This window comes from Lynx canadensis, chromosome A1 (genome assembly GCF_007474595.2).
Source record: "Lynx canadensis isolate LIC74 chromosome A1, mLynCan4.pri.v2, whole genome shotgun sequence".
In the NCBI taxonomy this organism is placed as follows: Eukaryota; Metazoa; Chordata; class Mammalia; order Carnivora; family Felidae; genus Lynx; species Lynx canadensis.
Genome location: NC_044303.2, coordinates 103,102,388 through 103,124,784, shown reverse-complemented (window position 1 = coordinate 103,124,784; position 22,397 = coordinate 103,102,388).

The following is a 22,397-nucleotide window of genomic DNA, read 5'->3' as shown; positions in this document are numbered from 1 at the left end:
TAAAGCTTCTATTGCTATCATCCTCCTTTTTCGATTTTTGTTACCTCGAGTACTTATCTAAATCCCTTTCAATGCCAGCTTGAATGCACTTTGTGTTCTCTCCAACTGTGACTAGGGCTGTCTGTATGCGTCACTGTGCTGCAGCACATACTTGTTCCCTTGTTTGACAAGAACCAATGCCAACACCTAATTAAGGATAAGCCACAGAGCTCTCGGCTTTATCTTTGTCAACTGCTCCGTTCCTAGCTTTCTGCCTAGTTGAGTTTTTAATGACATGAGCAACAGTTCAGTTCAGCATTCCTCAGGCCCACCCGCTCCCCCGATCTCGGTTAACTAACTATGGCGGACAACAACAACAGGAAAGTGGTGCCCCGTGGGCCCCAGGCTGTGTAACCAGAGTGGGGAGAGGTGGTCACACTGTCGTCTCTGTGCTCACACTGGGGCCGTGCAGAGGTGCTGGAGGGACAGTTCACAAGGTGTCCTTCCAAAGAGTATTCGCAATTTTCCAAGCCCCTGATTTAGAAAGAAGGGCCCATCTGGTTCAATCTCATATTGCATTGTACTAAACATTCTAACTCAATTTTGCAAATGTAAGAGTTAATCATTCCCCGAAACTCAGGCAAAATTAGATTAAACTGCCTGATACTGACTTTCAGACAGCCAATTAACTGTGTATTTAAAATGGAAACAATGGCATTTAAATGTGTATATATGTGTGTGTGTGTGTGTGTGTGTATATATATATATATATGTATGTATGTATATGTATATGTGTATGTATGTATGTGTGTATGTGTGTATATGTATATGTGTGTATGTATGTGTGTATATATGTGTGTATATACACACAAACACAAAGTGCATATATATATATACACATATATACACACATACATACACACATATACATATACATATGCATATACATACATGTATACATATGTATATACATATAGATACACACACAAATACATATACATATACATATACCTAAAAATGTACATATATATGGAGAGAGAGAGAGTACCTTGTGTTGTATTTTAGTTTCTATACTCTTATATTCAAAGAAGTGCAATCCTTTGCCTAGAAGGTAGCTTTTATCATTAGTTTTATTTATTTATTTAAAGTTTATTTATTTATTTTGAGAGAGATGGAGACAGTGTGAGCAGGCAAGGGGAAGAGAGAGAGGGAGAAAGAGAATCCCAAGAAGTCTCCGCGCTGTCAGCACAGGGCTCAAACTCACGAAACCATGAGATCATGACCTGGGCCAAAACCAAGAGTGCAACTCTTGACCCACTGAGCCACCCAGGTGCCCCAGACCGTTAGTTTTAAATCTGTACATTTGCTTTTTATTTGTTCTCTGACTGCTAATTGCAGCTTAGTGTTTTAGATGATCACCATAATGTCATGGGGTATCGACCTGTCCCAAAACAATACAACTTGCTGAAAGATCATTGAAACTAAAAAAATATCCAAAATGCTGAGTTAACTGTGTATATCATGGTTGTTTGTATGATTTTTTACGATGTTAAAGGCACCTACATTGAGTGGGGTAGAAATGAATCATTTGCCCCCTTTTCCAGTGCTAGTTCATTTCAACTTTATGTTAGCTTCAAAATTACACATCTTCTGTTCTGGCTGCAAAATCCTCTCTCTCTCTCTCTTCCTTTTTTTAATTTGCTTAGATGTTTTGACTCCCTTCAAACTTTTGTTCTTAACTGATAATTCTGTATGACAAGGAGGGGTTGTATAATTCTGTATGACAAGGAGGGGCTTCTATAGCAAAGGAAGATAGCAATAATAAAAGTAATTTATTTCCCAGACAATCCTAGATTGGTCCCTATGTGCTCTGTACTATGCTAGGTAGAGAATGGGTAAGAAACATGATAATCCCTAAGTGATAAGAGTCTAGGGTCCAGGTAAGGAGATCAGATATTCTATATCTAACATCTCCCTACATGATCTCTGCAACTGGTAGTAAATCTCTGCAAATATTTTAATGAGTCTCAAATAGGATATAGTTGTTCACCTTCCTTCTGGGTACATCAACCCAGCCCTCTCAACGAAAACAAAATAAGGAATTGAGTCTCTCATCCACTTAATTTAAACCAAACGTTTGCTTTTGTCCAAATTTTCTGAATACTTGAGATAAAACTTTTGCTTCACCCGGTTATTCCATCCCCAGTGGCTTCTGCCTGCCGGCAGAGAAGGCCTCCCTTCCTAACACCACCCTGGCATGTCAGAAGCGGGGACATTGTCTGATCCTGCCACATTTCCGCGAGGATATCTACCTGACATTTTTGTTGTCTCCCCTGAAGAGCATTGGTTTTCTGTGTGGTGGTGATGGGCTTGCCTCAAATCATCTCTACTCTTACGAGAGATGGAAGGCACTCTTGGCAAGATGACTAAGGAGAAATTTATGTGCGTCCTATAACCACAAAGTTCACTAATTTCTCTTCTCTGTATTCCCTGGACTACGGTGAAATCATCCAAACCAGCTTCATCTCTCATTGGTCCAGCTCCTCAAAGCTAGTCGGCTAAAGCTTTGTCTTACACAGAAGGTGGCCAGTGCAGATTTCTCAGTAGGCTGGTTCACGTAAAGTCTGATGGATTGGAGATGGTCAGACTACGTATTCTATAATAGGCCTCTTCCTAAACTGGTGCTTTTGTGGCTGGGTGGATTAAATCAGAAATGTCATGTGATCAGGGCCTCCTAGTTCTATGAGGAATTTCTTAGCTGTTGGTTGGATCTTCCATTAAAGAACTATCCTGTCCACACTCTGCAGTAATAACAGGTCTGTCCAGAAAGATATGAGTACAACCCCTTTAAGGGTATTATATTGATTCTAGAGTTACTGCAGTTCATGAAACAATGAAAAAGCAGCAGCCTTTCATAGGTTCGTAGAATCTTTGGTGAAATAAACCAGCTCCAGATAACAGTACAACGGGTCTATAGCCGACCAAGTGGACAAAATTGTTTTTCTATGGGCCGAAGTTACTGACCATGTTTTCCTGTTGAACTTTCAAGTTATAATCATAATTTTTTTAAAAAAACAAGTAAAACCTGAGGGCATATTGCATCAGTCGTTGATAGAGAAAAAGCTTATGTTCCAGGTATGAAGAATGTCATTTAAAATATTCTTATGGTGGGGCGCCTGGGTGGCGCAGTCGGTTAAGCGTCCGACTTCAGCCAGGGCACGATCTCGCGGTCCGTGAGTTCGAACCCCGCGTCGGGCTCTGGGCGGATGGCTCGGAGCCCGGAGCCTGTTTCGATTCTGTGTCTCCCTCTCTCTCTCTGCCCCTCCCCCGTTCATGCTCTGTCTCTCTCTGTCCCAAAAATAAATAAAAACGTTGAAAAAAAAAATTTAAAATATTCTTATGGTGGGGCGGCTGGGTGGCGCAGTCAGTTAAGCGTCCGACTTCAGCCAGGTCACGATCTCGCGGTCCGTGAGTTCGAGCCCCGCGTCGGGCTCTGGGCTGATGGCTCAGAGCCTGGAGCCTGTTTCCGATTCTGTGTCTCCCTCTCTCTCTGCCCCTCCCCCGTTCATGCTCTGTCTCTCTCTGTCCCAAAAATAAATTAAAAAACGTTGAAAAAAAATTAAAAAAATAAATAAATAAAATATTCCTATGGTTTACTCTGGGCATCTTAACTTGAATTAGAAAATAAAAGTAAGCATATTATGAGAAGTGCAAAAGCATAATATTTGGGAATTACTGTTTGGGAATTACTTTGAACCCTTTACTTGCAGATTTTTGTTAATCATATGCCACGTACGAAGAATATATTTTTCATTTCTCTTGCTACGTGTAGACACTGCTGTCTGTAGTTAAGCCGACCATCTCTGCAGCTGGACCAATGGACTTTCACATTAGCACATTTTTCCATATATTCAGTCTTCGTGTTAAGTAAAAGAGAATGCTTGTTCCACATAACCTTTATTTATTTGCATGTTCCCTTGAATTTCTCACTGAAAACTACCAATTACACCTGAGTTCACTGTGCATAAAACATTTCTGTTTTCTAAGGATAAACACACAGCTATTGCTAGGGGGCTATCCGCAAATATTTATTTAACACAAACTAAGAAATTCAAATTCATATTAAAAATAGGTTCACTCCTTAAGGCCACGTTCAATATGATTTAACACACGCAAGAGTAATCCATCTACTTATAAGACCTGTCCAGAAACCATTGTTTTAGTACAAAAGGTGACCTATTTGTTTTGCTAGACAAAAGTATATGTGTCATGGGTCGATTATTAACCTCTCAGTGTTTGCCTCTCCCGAGTCCGTATCTTAAGCTGCTTATGCTCAAAAGTAAATGAACTGCATAGTGAAATAAATTGTGTGACTAAAGCATAGCATCATGTGTTGTTTGTCCATAGTTGGGAAAAATCAGTGCAAATCTTTTATTAGAGGAACGCCAACGTGGAGCTCTAGGTTAGTTTCACCTCCGGCTGAATCCGATGTCAGTGTGGTAATTACCAGGCCCAGTCAATAATACCTCTCCTCAGTATAATTGCAAATCCAGTACAACCATGACCAGAACTAAATTGCTTCAGAACAATCAATAGGAATCTTCTGATTATGATCCCGCGTGTATGCATCAGATATAAAGAGGAAAACTGTCCATTCAAGCAAAAGGTCAATTTTATAAATAAAAAATACTGTATAAAAGTCATGTTGTGTTTTATAGTCTTTCCTGGTAGAAAGACTGAAGATATTGGTGAGTTGTCCATGGAAACAAAGTGTGTAGCAAGGAATTCACCAGCAGACAAATAGCAATGTAAGGAAAGCAGGGATAATTTTGAGTGAGAGATACATTCATGACTGAGGATAAGCTGGCTGGTTCAGCAAACACCTTCCTTCTATTTTGAAACAGAGCTTTGAACATAAAGCTAAAATCCCTGTGCTCTTTGGTAAGCTTCAGTCATTAAAAGGGCTAGTTAACTAATGAGTCCCTTAAGTTGCCAGTTCCACTAGAAACCAAGATTAGAGCTATTAATTTCCTATCAGAGGCATGTAATGATATAGATTATTTGAAAGCGTCTGTGTCCCTTCTTTTGATATTGGTGCTCTTTAAACTGGGGAACAGAATTTCCAAGAGGTGAGAAGATTAGAATTATAGAGCTATGGACCTAAGCAAAATAATAATAATAATAATAAATTGTTAGGGTATGTTATCTCACATCCAGTCACGTAAAAACATATTTGGATCTAAGAAACTTGGAACTGGGTTGCATAAAAGTTGGTGATGATAATGTCCCTCTGAGGCAAAGTAGAGGGGAGAGGGGTGTGGCCAGCAGAGAAGGGAAGAGAAAGACGGGAAAAGACATGGGGATGCTCGTGCGATTAAGACATAAAAGGAAATTTAAGACCAATCGATGAGAACTTTTATAGTATGTGTCCTAAGGCACTCTGCTTCCCCGTTTTTAAGGTATTTTCTGGTCTTAGCCCAGAAGTGAACGAATTGGTGCTGAATCACATTGGCCTATCTTCTAACCCCTCCTTCAAGTTTTTCATATTTCTGGGGTGGGAGATGGAAATTGACAATATGCCACAATACACTGTGTTCCAGTGTCCTCAGTGACTTGTCACCAGCCAGCAAAGAGTTTCAAACTTCCTGTGTTGTACCAGGTCACCCGTCGTCTGCCTCCATCCACCTTCCTGGCCTTTCCCTGCAGTCTTTTCCCCAGCATACCTCTCTCCCTGTGTGACTCAGTTTCCACAGACTTCCCAGTACTTCTTCACAGCCTCCTACATGCACACCGTTGTTCACCATCACTTTGTTCTAGCTGTGATTAGAAGGTTTCCCCTCATCTGGGGCACCTGGGTGGCTCATCGCTTATGCATATGTGACTCTTGATTTTGGCTCAGGTCATGATTTGGTGGTTTGTGAGTTTGAGCCCCGCTTCAGGCTCAGCACTGACAGTGCAGAGCCTGCTTGGGCTTCTCTCTCTGTCTCTTTCTCTCTCTCTCTCTCTCTCTCTCTCTCTCTTAAAAATAAATAAATAAATAAACATTAAAAAAAAGTTCTTCTTTGGAGAGCCTGGGTAGCTCAGTGGGTTAAGCGTCCCACGTCGGCTCAGGTCATGGTCTCGCGGTTTGTGGATTTGACCCCGCTTCAGGCTCTGTGCTGGCAGCTTAGAGCCTGGAGCCTGCTTTGGATTCTGTGTCACCCTCTTTGTCTGCCCCTCCCCTGATGGCTCTCTGTCTCTCTCTCAAAAAATAAACATTAAAAAAAATTTTTTTTAATAAAAAATAAATGTTCTTCCCTCATCTCTGTCCATTCACATCGTACCCTTTCCTCCAATCCCCAAGCAATGCCAAAAGCCTCCCCGATCCTTCTCTTGTAAAAAAAATCTCTGCTTCTTGAGTACTCTTACTTCATTCAGACTCTCCATGATTATCTTTGAGTTGTAAAGAAAGAGATATCAACAAAAGCTAACCATCACTAAGAGTCATAATAGTAAGAATATGCTAATTACTAATAGAAAACTCACCTAAAATATTGGCTATGTAATGAAGTCTCATTATAGACAAGTTAGAGTGACCGTATCTAGACCTTGACCCTATCCGCCGATGGGACCCTTAGGAGACTGATGGGGAAAACCGTGACTCCTCGTTGCAAAAGTTCTCAAAACAGAGAAAACTACTTTTGATATAAAAATCAATACTTTATATCAATACTTCTTGAAATGTTGCTACCATACCATATATAATAAAACTGAATAAACCAAAAAGTGTAAAGATGCTTGTGACTTTCAGTGTTAAAAACACTGAATCCGAGGTCTTTACACACGAGCAATTATTTTCAGCAGATGCTAAGTGAGAGAGAGAGAGAGAGAGAGAGAGAGAGAGCGCGCAATTAATTTAAATGCTGTAGTAATTTCCAAAGAGTCCAAAGTAGCACCTGTCTTGTGAGAGCATGTCTTGTATGTATCACATTGTCTGAGCTTCTTTTTACCACCCAGCCCCCACTAGCAAACAGAAATTCTACAGTTGGCGTTTTTTGCATTAAGGTATAAATAAAAATGTTGCAGTCACAACAACGTAAAAGGCTGTTAAATAGCTGATAATTTCATCAAGTCAAAACCCAACGTAGCTGCAGTAGAAGCATAATGCTATAAACATTTTCAATTACCTCCTTAACCCTTCTAGGAAGCGAAAATGTTGTCAGTGAGGCCCTGCATGAAGGAGCACAATAGCAACGCACAGCCCCCCCCCTTCCCCCCACCTCCTCACTCTGCCTGCGCGTCCCCTGGAAGGGGACTGTGTGGACTCTTGCCCACATCAGTTTTAAATTGCTCAAGCAATTGTTTCCTGTAGATTAATTTGTAATTCTAAATTTCCAGGAGAATGAAATGTGAGCCCGTCCCTCCCTCAGGCCATTTACAGAGCTATAGCTCTCCTCCAATCTGAGTCTGAGTGCCTGCATGAGAAAACAGAGAGGGGGGCTCAGCCCAGGAGGTGGGAGAAGAAGAGAATGGGGCTGGGGTGGGGGGCAGAGGCAGTGGACACAGCACAAGAGAGACAGAGAGAGAGAGAGAGAGAGAGAGCGAGCCTATAAGAGGGGACAACAGAGGACGAAGACATAAGCCCAATAATAGGATCTCTATCCCCACCCTCTTCAGCCTCAACAGTATTTCCTGCATCTTGACACAGCTGGCGATTTTGCACAGCACTGTGTCCTTCCGTGTTATGCCTCATCTCACAAAATAAATAAACAAAATAACCTGTAGCAAGATTTTTGCAGTACTGGGGAGACAGGTATCTGCAACATTCACAATGGAGTGAGTTGTATTCACTGGTTGTAAGGCACTGGTCAGTCTTCTCCCCTCGTTCTAGCCTTTATCCACATCTCCCACTTTGCTCTCAGGCCAAATTACCTGTCACATGGTAGAACAGATTGGGTCCCTGAGAAGAAATGCATTCTCTAAGTGCAGAGCACCAAGTAATTACTCCTAGGCAGTGGTTTCATTCAGTCAATGTTTGTTGAACAGCCACTTCTCATAGAAAGCTGTATGCGACCATGTATTTCGTTTAACAAAAAACTTCCCAGAGTCCATGATTTAACGCCATGATGCTTAACCACTCTGGGAATCTGATTTTTTTTTTTAAATATGGCTCCTGTTTGAAAATGCCCCTAAGTCTAACCACGAAATTGTGCGTTGGTACTGACTTTCCTTCACTGAGTCAAAATAGAAAAACAGTCTTAATGGAAAATTTGTATTTTGCACAGCTCACTTTCATTTTCATGCAAATATTTATGGCTCTTTCCTAAATTTAATTTAAAGCAATTCAAAAATGTGCAAAAACATGTCACTTTAAATTTTGTTCAAAAGTAAATTTCATGGGCGCCTGGGTGGCTCAGCCGGTTAAACATCTGCCCCTTGATTTCGGCTCAGGTCATGATCTTTTGGGTCATGAGTTCGAGCCCAGCGCTCTCAGCTTGGAGCTCACTTGAGATTCTCTCTCGCCCTCTTTCTCTGGCCCTCCCCCACTCACACACACATGCAGGCTCTCTCACTCTCTCTCAAAAGAACTCAATAAACATGTTAAAAATTTTTGTTAAAAAGCAAATTTCAGTATGAAGTCAGCCAAAGTTTGTCTTTAAGCAGACACAGAAAACGTGAAATGGTCTTTGATGTGGTCATGCGCATGTCATTTTTGAGCCACTGACTTCAGCTCTTTGTTTTGAAGGCAAAAGGTCTTCAAAACCCTGACTCACTATGAAACGTTGTTATCAGGAAACAGAAGCGGAATTTCCTTAGCTCTGTTAACCAGACAAAGGGAAAACTTTATCAAAGAATTCTAGTACACTCCCTGTGGCATTATTTCCCTTGTCTGCTTAGTTAATAAGATATTTTTTTTGGCAAGCTCTGAATCGCCAATATCGATGTTACAACATCATCATTGTTATAGGGAAAACGGAATAAGAGATCCGTGAGGTCAGAGTGTATCTGAATCACTTTCCCCTGGACCTGCTACCAGGCTAGTACAGGAGGTAATGGTTGGCAAGTACTTGGGAACATTCCTTCTTTACCAGAGGGTGAACACCTCGCATGCAGACAAACAAGGTGTTCTGTCTGTACGGAGATAGCCAGACTTTGCTTCTAGCGGAGTTTCCCTTGACAAGGCAATAAAGCAAAGTCTAGAACACAGGATGCATTCAACTGATGATTGTTGAACTATTTTTAGAAAGCAGAACAGGAATCCACTTGTCAGGAGGCCCTATCCACTTATTGTTTGGTTTCCGATTTTAAATAATTCATGGGGCATTAAATGGCCAGTGAGGAAAAAATGAATGCCATACTTGGGGAGAGAAATTAAAAAGAGTTTGGATGTTCAGTGCATTCATCTGCAGCTGACTGGGTGGTTGAGACGTGTTGAAGTGTTGCAGAACACGAGGGGCTATTTAAAATAACTTCACAGTTTTAAAAGCCCGCTGTCTCTGCAAAATTCGTATGTGACCTGGAAAATATAAATTAACCCCATACAAACATGTATTTCTCAGCTCTCTTCTATGCTTCCTTTACCCCACATGAACATGTAAATATCTTCTTAGTTGACGTCTTTAAATCATAGGCCGTTAAAGCTTTATCCGCTCAGGACACTGCTTGCATTATTATTATTACTATTATTATTATTATCATTATTATTATTTTGAATATAGAAAAGCGAGTGAGAATGTAAGTAACATTTTCCTCAAACAAATGAACTGTGTTTCCTCAAAGATATGGGTGGTGTTTAAATGTCACCAATACAAGCCAGACCCTGGAATGTCAACCTTGAATGGGCTGCCTACACTTTCATGTGCCAGGCTGAAAAAGATGATGACTCTAGCTATAATTACAGTTCCGGCACGCCTCTTAGGAACATTTCAATTTTGCCAGGAAACATCTGACAGAAACATGTAAAAATGATCATAAACTCCAAACTGGGAGTGGAAGTCCTAGGGAAATATGAGTCTTGCTGTTGAACGACCACTTAATAGGGTGGAGCTTTCTGCCTGGTCTTCTATTAGAGTCCCAGATGCAATTGATTGTCTTTCTTTTGTGATCGGGGGGGGGGGGGGGGGGGGGAAGGTCGAAAAAGTTGTATTGAGAGAACATGTGCCTGACTTAGTTGGTCATCATTCCCCAAAAGGTACTCCTGTTGAGCAAGGTCCTTGTCCCATGCCAGAGCACTTAAGCTCTTAGGAGAGGGTACCGATCTCCTGTCCCGTAAACTGAAGCCAGATGGTACAAGGCACAGCAGGCTCTGTGAAGGAACGCCTTCTTTTTGGTTAAGGAGGATTCATCAATTCTGAGATATTTCAAAGTAGCCCCTTGCATGAATTACCCAGAATGTTAAATATTATGACCGTAATGTCATCTCAAATAGTTCCTTTTTCAATAAGAGGACAGGGCGAGTAATCCTTAAGATGGTTCCCAAAAATCAACGGGGTGAAATGATACCCCTGAGATAGTGCTCGAAGAGTATGGAGACAGTTCTCCATTCCGTCCTGATACTTCCTGTGTAACCAACTCAGTACCATGTTAGTGATTTGCATGAAACAGCCTCCTGGCACAAATTCACTGGAACAAGATCCCCTTGCTGCTAATAGACTTACTGTAACAAGTCCCTCAACTTTGCCTGGTCACATCGCTCAGCAGGACTGCCATATGTGGAACCGGATTGCAAGACACAAAGAACATTATTCTGTGCGTTCAAACCCATACAACTCTATACCGTCTCTTTGGAAATAAGATTTGTTTAATGGCTAGCGATCATCTCCTATCTGGCTTTTTGGAATACCAGTTTTGGGTTTGGGGAGGGGGCTTTTGGTGTTGTTGTTGTTTTTAATCGCTAGTGCTATCTGTACTTTGGAAGAAGAGCTACAGTTAAACATATTTTGAACAGAAGAGGAAAAGGCAGCACGGCTCTTTGGGCATCCGTTCACGGAGCCTATCATTCCAAAACATTTCTGGTTTTACACTGGTGTCATCAACCAATGTCAGCACAGCTGAGGTGACTGTGCTAATTAACTGTCCTGCCGAACCAGCTGAGAAAGCTTGTATAAACTCCCTGGGAATATGAGCTGTGAAAAAGAAATCCTATCCAATGGAGCTAGGGACCAAACCCAAATATAGAATCAAAACATGGAACACTTGCCCTTAACCATCAGGTGATAACATCATCTGCTACAAGATGTTAGAGAGTTAGCAGAGCTGAATACAAGGCTGATATGAAAGAATAAAAAATAATCCTATGGGGGCACCTGGGTGGCTCCGTAAGTAGAGCGGCCAACTCCTGGTCTTACCTCGGGTCATGATCTCACAGTTCGTGACTTTAAGTCCCGCATCGGGCTCTGCTCGGACAGCACAGAGCTTGCTTGGGATTCTGTCTGTGTCCCTCTCTCTCTGCCCCTCCCCCCTCGCTCTCTCTCTCTCTCTCTCTCTCTCAAAATAAATAAAAATAAACTTCAAATAATTAAATAAAATAATCATATGTATAGAGTTCAGGCCTCCTTCCTTCTCCTGTTTAAACAAAGCATTTGGGAATAGCCGGCATAGCATCTCCAAAGAGTGAAACACGCCTGCTCCAAAAGTCCATTCTCAAGAGAAAATTAGTCCAGCATAAGAAAGAGCTCTACGGTTTCCCAGCGACTGTTTGAGGTGGTGACTGTAGCTGGGAGTGGGGACAGTTGTCTCAGGAATGTGAGGAAATGAAAGGAGTCATGTGGTCCAGACAGTGAGGTCAAAGAGCCAAGAGGGTGTGTATGAGTTGACACAGGGATAGGGAAGACTTTATTTTGGTTTAAGAGTATGAGAGGCTACAAGGAGTTCCAGGGTGGTAAGGGGTGTGAGACAGAGTTTTTAATAGTATTAGAAAAGAAATTGAGAGTCTTTTAAACAATCACCCGTGTAAAGTCATCATTGTGGGCTCAAGAATTCAGAATAGAGGGGAGAGCACATGTTTATTAACGACTGAAAATCACTGTTGTCATGGGACAAATATTTGTTACCTCCTATAAACATACCATTAACGAGAGAGAGAGAGAGAGACGCAGGAGGGTGTTGTGGGGGACAGGTCATCTGAAAGCACAGGTTGAAGTTAAAAAGTTCTTGAAGCCCTTGAAGACGGCTCACCTCAGAGAAACCTGGAGTTAAGCAATTTGGAACCCTGCCCTGCCCTCGCTGTGACCATCTTAAAGAGAACTGATGTTGCAGCAACAGAGATCAGTTGCCTTGGGAAAAGATGCTTATGCACTGTATTTCATAGAAGACAGGCTCTAGCCAGACTCTCAGCACTAGTTACTAGTGGACTGAATGCTTGGGTGTGGAGAGCTTCATAACCAATAAAAGATGAGTCAGTCATTGTCTCATTAACTAGCTCAGCCTAATTTACCTTTCCTTCAAGGAAGGACCCATAATCATCAAAACTTTTCGATCCTGTACAGATTTAAGGAATGGGTAGGAAAAAGGGCTAGCCTGTGTTCTTCCTCAGGGCCTCTTTTTTGTTTGTCTTTTTGTAAAGATTGCTGTATGGGAATAAGTAACTTGGGACCCGTGCGTAATAGAAAACTCACTCGTCGGGCATGCTTTATTTTTGAAATGGTAGATCCTGGGTGACATTCAGACTACCATAACATGAGAAACTTTCTAAGGTATGATAAAGGATGAGGCATTTGTTTGGGCTGTGGTTCTCTAGTTACAACGGTGGAACAGTCTTGGGCTCCATGGAGCTGTAGATCACCAGGCATATGTCAAGACTGTGAAGGATCAGCGAGTTTACCCTGTTTGCAAGCAAACAGATTAACCTAGCAGAAGACACAAGGCCCCTGGGGCAGAGGCAAAGGACTTTATGACTCACAGTACAGCAAACACCATGAGCTTCACGTCCACGTCAGTTTCCCTCGCCCCCCACCGAGTCCCGCGATGTGCCTCCCATAGATGCTGACGACACTGTTGGCTTGCCTCACGCCTGAGGAACCTGCATCTTTTATAACGGGCTGCAAGCACACCTGCCTCAGCCTTGCCCCAGCCTGTGCACCTTGCCCACCTTATCTTTATTATACCGAACAATAGATGACCCAGACCTCTACTCTGTAGAACGACGCTATCTCTGTCCTCCAAGGCTGTTTACTGTACAAACATCCTTGAAAAAATGTTTCTGCTCGCAAGGTGTGCAGATATGTCAGAGACTAACAGGGATTCATCTCCTGACCATCTTACGCTAACAGAGGCTGCTGACAGTGTAAGTCATGCTTTTTACTGCTTACTACCCACAGCATGGGGATCTCGCAGGTGGCAGCCGGTAAACATATGGGGTGAACATGTAGGTTGCTTTGCTCCTCTCTTGAGGTCATGCAGGTTTGAGAGCATCTTCCTGGCTCTAGAGCCACAGGTAGGTATTATGGGTACCATTCATTTGCCCTCAGGTCATATAAAGGGAGAACCAGCTCCATAACTGAGTTATTATGTAAACTGCCTTCATATTGAGGAAAATGAGTATCAGTCTCTCTAGTCCTCATTTTTCTGCCTTCCTATTTTTTTTCTAATGAGCATGGCATTCCTTGCATATTTGAGTTTGTAGCCTGAGTCTTTTATTTTATTATTATTTTTTAATGTTTATTTATTTTAGAGAGACAGAGACAGAGTACAACAAGGGGAGGGGCAGAGAGAGAGGGAGACACAGAATCTGCCTTCCTATTCCTAACAGTTCCTGGAATTTCTCCATGAGGCAATAATCTCCTACTTCCTTAGGTTCTAAGGACCTAAAGGTCCTTAAATAAAGGTTACACTTCTAAATAGCTCGTAATGCCCACCAGTTGCCTTAGTCAAACACTTGAGGCTACAGGGCTGAGGAACAAAAACTTGGACTTTCTAGTTCCCTTCTTAAATGATGATTTATGAGGTGAGGCTGCGACCAGATTCTACTAAGAAAACAGGAAGTCAGCACTGACTTCTCTCTTTGAATGCCCATGCCCTGAATGCTTTAGTGAAACAGAACATGGGCCTGGAGTTGCCGAGACTCAAATACAGCTCTATCCCTATCTGCATGGCCATAGACACCTTAATGGATCTAACCTAGGTCTCAATCGACTCATCGGTAAAATGGGGTTAAAAATACCTTTATCCTAGTCTTGTCATGAGATTAAATGAGAGAATATTTGTAACACACTTTGCACAGTGCCTGGTTCTGTGAATAATTGTTGTTATTATTGGCTACCCTGCCACTCACAGGAAGCTATAAAATACCTGACCGGTGCAAGTTTGCTCTTAATTTACTACCTGTCCGGAGATCCATTCTTAAAATTGCCAGTAAATCAAGAGTCAGTGCCCACTCGGCACGCTCACCGTCGTGGAGATATGTGCTGCTGTGAGATGCTCAGTTCAACTTTGCAACTTTGTTCTCCTCAATCACGGAGTTCGAAGAAGGAAGGTAATAGGCACTGATGAGCTGCTAGGAAACCAGGTGTGCACAGAACTTAGTCACCTGTAACTATCTTGTCTAAATCTTAGTGCAATAGTCTTCTTTAAATATCTAAAAAAAATTTTTTTAAGAAATCAGTGTCTTTTTTCAGTTTCGTATAACATGATACGATTGTGTGTGTGTGTTTTAAGGTTTTATTTATTTTTGAGACAGAGAGAGGCAGAGCATGAGCAGGGGAGGGGCAGAGAGAGAGGGAGACACAGAATCTGAAACAGGCTCCAGGCTCCGAGCTGTCAGCACAGAGCTTGACGCGGGGCTCGAACCCACAAACCACAAAACCAGGACCCGAGCCAAAGTCTGACGCTCAACAGAGTGAACCACCCAGGTGCCCCCGATTGTGTTTTAAATTAAGGCTCTCTCCTAAGGACTTGAATTCTGAAAAACTGCAGCCTATGTATACTAGAACTTGAATTACTAGCCCTCAAGTATATAATATCCAGGGTTCTTTAGCCCTAATCTTTAACATCAACAAAGCAGTTAAAACAGTAAACCCCTTAAAGATGAAGAAACTGTGGACTCAGGAAAGGTATTAAGTTGTCCAGCTCCTTCCCATTTAGTAAATTATCGCACCTCTATGGCCGATTCATTAACTCACTAGGCAGATATTTACTGAGATTCCACCATGAGGAAATTATTATCCTGGCCCCCCGCGATACCTATGTGATTAAGGTCTGATGACCACAGTCAGGGAGGGAACTTACTGGTTAAAAGGAGAGAGAATGCAGCTTTTATATTGCACCCGCCAGACTCCATGCACAATGGTAGGCATTCCCCAGTACCAGGTAAGTTGGGATTCTTTTCTCTTGCACGTAAGAAAAAAGTCAACTCACCTTGTGTAAAATTCAGAGTAAAAGACATCATAATCAGCATTTTGATAATGCCATCAAGAAAGCAGTTTCTTCAGGTAGTTAGTACAGATTAAGTACTTTAAAAAAATATCTGGCATCTAACAAACACTCATTGAACTTCATCTCTTAATACCTAGCACGCTTCTCCTCAGGCTCTTGAAGAGCTGTAATGGAGTTATGCATATAAATGAGAACAGAGTGAATTTTTCCTAGGAAATGAGAGAGAGATTTTACAGAGAAAGTTATGTTTAAGCTGGTCCTTGAGCTTAAGAAGAAGATTGCCAAATAGGCAAGGAAAGACTCTTTAAGACAGAGGAAGCAACACGTGGGCGGTGAGGAAACTTGAAGGGCTGAGTGGTGAAATAAATTGTGGGTCACCTGTACGATAAGATATTAAGCAACCATTGAAAAGAACAAGATAGGCGCCTGGGTGCTCAGTCAGTGAAGTGACCGGCTTCGGCTCAGCTCATGATCTCACAGTTCATGAGTTTGAGCCCTGGGTCCGACTCTGCTGACAGCTCAGCTCCTGGAGCCTGCTTCAGATTCTGTGTCTCCCTCTTTCTCCGCCCCTCCCCATTCACACGCTGTCTCTCTGTCTCTCTCTCTCTCTCAAAAATAAACAGTAAAAATAGTTTTTAAGTAAAAAAATACTTTAAAAAGAATAAGATAACATCTGTGTATTAAATGATATATTTAGGAATGGAAAATTAGGGTCGTACAATGGTATGAATACTAGGCTCCAATTCAATTTTTAGGTAACTGCATTATTTGAGTTATATATAATAAGCATGCTATTATCAACTTTTAAAAGATAGATGGGACGTTATGTTAAGGTTCTGGAAATAGCAAATTGTTTATTTTTACAGGAGAAATGGAAGGTAAGGAGATGGAGTTACAATTAGATCAGGCAGTTTGCTATACTAACAGTTTGGACGTTATGCTCTAGACTACATTGGGAGTTGGGAAATTACAACCCACGGGCCATATCGGCCTACCACTTTGTTTTATAAATAAAGTTTTATTGGAACATAACCACTCATTCATTTATACACTGCCTATGGCTGCTTTTGTACTGCACCAGTAGAGTTAAGTATTGGTGAGAGGGACCATATGGCCCACAGAGCCTGATAAGTTTGCTACCTACACCTTTGCAGAAAAGTTTGCAGACCCATGTTCCAGATAATAAAGACATCAGAGTAGGGAATGACATTATCAAATCTGCTGATTCTGACCGACTTTTTGCTCTGCCTTATAGAAATGTGCCAGTAATTCTTACACCATCCTACAAGTAAAAACAAGTACAATTATATACTTTTTGTAAAGGAGAAAAACAAAAAACAGGCCACACAGCTATTAAGTGATGTCTCTTTCGGTAGAATATAAGCTCCAGGAGGGGAAAGACTTTGTCTTATGCCCCGGTCTCGCTCCAGCACCAAGGACAGTGTCTGGTACACGATCAAAGTATTTACTTAAGTAAATATTTATGAAACAAATCCAAGAGGGAATCAATGAATACATAGATAAGTGAATGGGAAATTCGTATGAGAATGGAGGCAGCCTCTCGAAGTCGTACTGCAGATCCAGCCACCATCAAGCCTGTCATCCTGCCAGCGCTTCAGGCAGCGACTTATTCAAGATCCTCTACGAAAATCCTGGGAGTCAGGCTCACGCACACATAAAAACCACAAGCCAGAATCTTCACGTTCTCCCCTAGCCCAAGGCTATCTCACTCTGCTGTGTTGTACCTAAAGAGAGTTATCACTTCATTTGTCTGCCGATTTGTGTTTGCCATATAGCATGCCCTATTTGCTTCCAATTTCTCACATCTGGTTCATTTCTGCTCTTTAACTCCAAACAGTTGTGGGAGTCTTTCCCATTGCTAAAGGGGTTCCTCTCTCCTCAGCAGGTTACCCTCCATCACCTGTCTGGTAGACAGGTTTGATTGTTGTCAAACATTGCTGTTGTACAGTTTCTATCCAGTTCTTGGGCTGATCCTTCAGCTGTACGAGTCCTTGAAAGCTGACAGGATGAATTGCTTGCTTTCCCAGCCTTAATGTTTATCTCCCTTCAGATCACACCATCTGCTGTGATTTGGCAGCTCAGGTAAGTGCATTTTTTTTTAACTTCTTTCAGTTGCTCAGCCTCCTACAGATACTGCCATGTCCGTGTTCTCCCTGTCTTCAGACATCATCTCCTTGAAACTGTAGGGTTTATAATGAAGTTGATGGATGCGCCTGGTGCTTTTCTCCTTCCATGCTGTCTGTCATTCTTTGCAGTACATACATTCAATCTGTCCACTGAGGCCTTTGCACGAAGGAGCCAGACCGTCTGTAAAATCAGTATCGGCTGTGTGCTTTCTTCATTCCACTTCTTATCTCTTGTTGTCCACCACTCTTTCCCTTAGCTTCTAAGCCAGAGGGCACAAATGGTGGGCAGACCTCTTTGGCTTATCCCAAAAATGACTCCAAAACTGGAAATCCCACTGAAGAAATGGAAACTTGTCTTTTTTTCCAAATTTGGAAGAAGTGGTGCCCTGGGGCTTGCATGTCTCCTTGGCAGAAACAGGCAGGGGTGGATTCTCAGCCACAGTCTTCTGATGCTGTTCATGCTCTCATTTTCCCTGGCCTCACGACTCCCCCGATCTAACTCTGATGTAAAGCCATGTTTCCAAAATCCTTTTAGAGGAGGGTCAGAAACTTTTTCTCTGAAACACCCAAGAGTAACTAGTTTGGACTGTTGCGGGCCATATGGAATCTATCTCAACTACGAAGCAGATGAGTGTGGGTGTGTTTCGGTACAATTTTATGTACAAATGCAGGCAGTGAAACAGAGTTGGACATGGGCCATAGCTTTCTGACCCCTATTTTAGAGCATCATCTTTGATTTTGAAACATCTACCGTGCGTTCACTCTGTAGTATCCATTTATTAAGGAATCGTGAAACTGTACTGAATTATCACATCAGCCAGTAGAATCTACTTCCATACTGGTTAAAACGGTTTGTGTGTATGAATGTGTATTAGCATGCAATCCCAGCAGCTCTAATTACATGATTTCAGAGGGGCTTGAATTGGTCTTCTGGATTGGAAGTATTTATGGCCTTTATGACCCCTATTATAATATTATACATGCACTACTAGATCATTTAAACATTGTTTACGCGAGTAAATAATAGACCCTGTTGAGACCAGTACCTAAGTTATTCCCTGGTTCTAACACGCTTCCCTTGGGAACTACATTATCTGCTTCAAGCCACCATGGAGCCCTTTAGCATACTGTAACAGAAGACAGAGTCACTTAGTACCCTGCCAGCAACTATGTCCCCTGAGATTGTCACAACACTGGGGAAAATCTGTCTCATGTTTGTTTAGCTTTATGCATTAGTTACATGGAAATACCGCTAAATCTTTTGGAGATGCCTCTTAATGAACTACCAAGTGCCATTTCCAGGTAGCAAATATACACAAGTTTTTCTGAGAACGAGAGGTTTTATATGTATAACATACATATATTCATCTTATGTTTTAATTATCATATAATGCATATTATACTTTACAATCCGTATATGTGTAATTTCTAATTCTCAGAACACCAAATTTTATACTTGAGCAAACTGAAACTTAGATGTTAAGCAGCTGGTCCAAGTTACATAACTTAGGCGTCTCTGCCTCTAAAGCACATGCTTAATCACCATGTAATGTTTTGTTTTGTTTTGTTTTGTTTTGAGGAAGAGAGAGCATGAGCAAAGAAGCAGCAGAGGGAGAGGGAGAGAGAGAATCTTAAGCAGGCTCCGTGCCTAGCATGTAGGCTGATCTCACAAGCGTGAGATCGTGACCTGAACTGAAATCAAGCATCGGTCCTTAACTGACTGAGCCACCTGGTGCCCCTGTAAATGGTTCCTCTTAATATGATATTTTCTATATCTTTATTCAGTCCCACACATACTGTGAAAAGACCTCTTTGGGTTAGTATTCGATGCAAGCTTGATGAACAGTAAATGTTCCTTGAGTGATGAAAAATGTCCTCTCACCAAAATTTGCCCCTCAACACTCCTGTCTTAATTAAAAACATCACCATTTGCTGAATATCCAAGCTAAACACCACCCAGACATCCATCCTTTATCTCACTTGCTCTTAGTTCTCCATCCCATTGGTCACCATGATGGTTAATTTTAGGTATCAGCGTATCTGGGCCATGGTGTCTAGATTTTATCAAACATTGTTCTGGATGTTTCTGTTGAGATTATTTTGGATGACATTGACATTTAAATTGGTAACCTTTTAATGAAGCACACTGTCCTCCATAATGGGGGTGGGTCTTATGCCATCAGTTAAATGCCTTCAGAAAATAAAAATTGACCTCTCCCTGACTCCTCACCCCTGGGCAAAAAGGAATTCCACCCACAAACTTGGAATTGCAACATTGGCTCTTTCCTGAGTCTTCTATTGGTTCTGTTTTTTCTGGAGAACACTGAGTAATACAGTCACCAAGTCTTTCTCTGAAATATTCTTCCTTATCCTGCAGTGACTCAGGGCCCAATCTTTTGACTTATAGTCTTTCTGCTTCTAGTTTCTCTAATTCTCAATCTGAAATTAGGTCAGTGGATCTGAAATGCCTGCAGAATCAAATGCAGGCTTCGTGGCATGACATTCAAGGTCCTTCCCAGTCAGGTCCAGTTCCCCTGAGCTCCGTTGCCCATGCCACCACACCTAACCTCACCACACCAGTCAGCATTCCAGGATCATGTCTTCTTTGCTCACCTCTGGGTGAGAAAACTGTTCTTGCCTTGCTTTTTGTGTTGAGAAATGTTCTTCTGGCCATGTGAGTAAGAGTTCCAAGGACCGGGTATTGGTCAAGTCAAAGTAGAAGATTCACGCCCCAGCCTGTTGGTTGGCCTCATCACTGACTTTGGATCATGAGTTAAAAGCAAGAAAAGGGTTCACCCTTTCCTACGAATCCTTTCCTTATCTCTATAGATCATATAAATCCGTGTACACCCTTTACACTCTATTCGCAATGAAAGAACACCAGTTGAAGGAGAAACAATAAATCATCTACTTGCTCTCTCAGCACATTGCCAAGCTATTATTTAGACTGCATTTTCATTCACCTGTTGTTTTTCAGTTAACTACCACAGTATCCTCCTTATGTTTTCACCAGGTAGCCACACCTTCAGCAAAGGGATGATGGGAGGAAGGGGCCCATGACACCTCCAGGGTAATTTTAAAGTCTTTTGTTTCATGTTGTACTGAATTTCCTCAGACTGATTTCTGACTACCTGTCATATATGTTTCTTTTGTTCATTAGAATGTAAGATTAGGGTTGCCTTAAAATTCCCTTTGGTGAATTGTTAAGAGCTGTGAAATGTTATCAAAAGGTCACTGAAACACATGTACTAGTAGCTTTTAACGTTAAAAGACAGCATGGCCAATTCTGTATCTGGAAAATGGCTCAGTCAAGAATGCAAATACATGGGGCGCCTGGGTGGCTCAGTCGGTTAAGCGTCCGACTTCGGCTCAGGTCATGATCTCACGGTCCGTGAGTTCGAGCCCCACGTCGGGCTTTGTGCTGACAGCTCAGAGCCTGAAGGCTGTTTCCGACTCTGTGTCTCCCTCTCTCTCTGCCCCTCCCCTGTTCATGCTCTGTCTCTCTCTGTCTCAAAAATAAATAAACGTTAAAAAAAATAAAAAAAAAAGAATGCAAATACAGTACTCCCAATATTCATGCATTCAGCAAAGGAGACTGAGTTCCCCTCCAATGTGCCAAGTCTAGGAACATAAACATGAATATAGCATACTTTCTACCTTAAAAAACTTACAGTCAAAGGAAGAAGACAAGTCATATCAACTAACTAGAGCTTTTATATCATGAATAATACTTACAAACCTAGAAAGAGTTGTACATAAACTTAGGAGTGGTCAAGAGGGGCCCCACCAAAAAAAAAAAAAAAAAAGGAAACAAAAGGGATTTGGAGCTGAGTCGAAAGTTTTACTTAGTTGAAAATCTGACTTGGTTTAGAGAACAGGTCATCAAAGTGTGGTACCCAGATCAACAACAGCAACATCATCTGGGAATTTGTGAGAAATGCGGACTCAGGCCCAATTCAGACCTCCTGAATTGAATACTCTGGGATTGAGAGGCAGCCATCTGTGTTTTAGCATGCCTTCTAGATGATTCTAGTGCACACTTGAGTTTCCGGATCACTGATGTAAAGAACACGTACAATTGAACACGTGTCTAAGAAATGGGTATGCAGGAAGGGGTTCAGGAGCACCCCAGAGAATGAGGACTGTAGACTGAGGACAGACTACAAAGAATCCTAAATGACTTTCTAAAGTTAAGACTTTATCGTCTAGGGCATGAGGAGTGTTTTAACTAGGAACGTGTGATAATTGGATTTGTGATTTTAGAAAAATAGCTATAGTAGCAGTTTGGAAGATGAATTCAAGATATGCAGGCAGTAGGGGAAATGAGAAACGACTGTAAAAGTTCAAGTCATTGGTGTTCTGAGCCTGAATTAAATAGCCAGAGGCTTTGAGAATGGAGAAAAGATGGATTTGAGTGCCTTTTAGAGTGTGAAATTGCCAGTACTGTTTTTTGTTGTTTTTGTTTTGTTTTTTACTAAATATCTAAATATTAGAGAAGAGGCAAAAGATTCAGCTCCTTAATTTTGGGGTGCATTTTGTCGTTCAGCAACTGAATATTCAGTTCTCTCTTTTTTTGTATTATTTTTTGAAATGTTTATTTTGGAGACAGAGCAGAAATGCACACGTGAGCAAGAGAGGGCAGAAAGAGAGAATCCCAACAAGGCTTGGCCTTGTCAACACAGAGCCTGAAGTGGGGCTTAACCCCACCAATCATGAGATCATGACCTGAGCTAAAGCCAAGAGTCAGAAGCTTCACTGACTGAGCCACCCAGATACCTCTCACTTCTCTTTTAAATGGAATGAGGAAGAGAAGAAACTTTGTAAGTTGGTGGCTGAAGTGAGTGATCAGAAGGCACATGAGAGAGAGGTAACTTTCGAGATTTGAGTTATGGTGTCTTGGGGTATCTGTTAAAATATCTA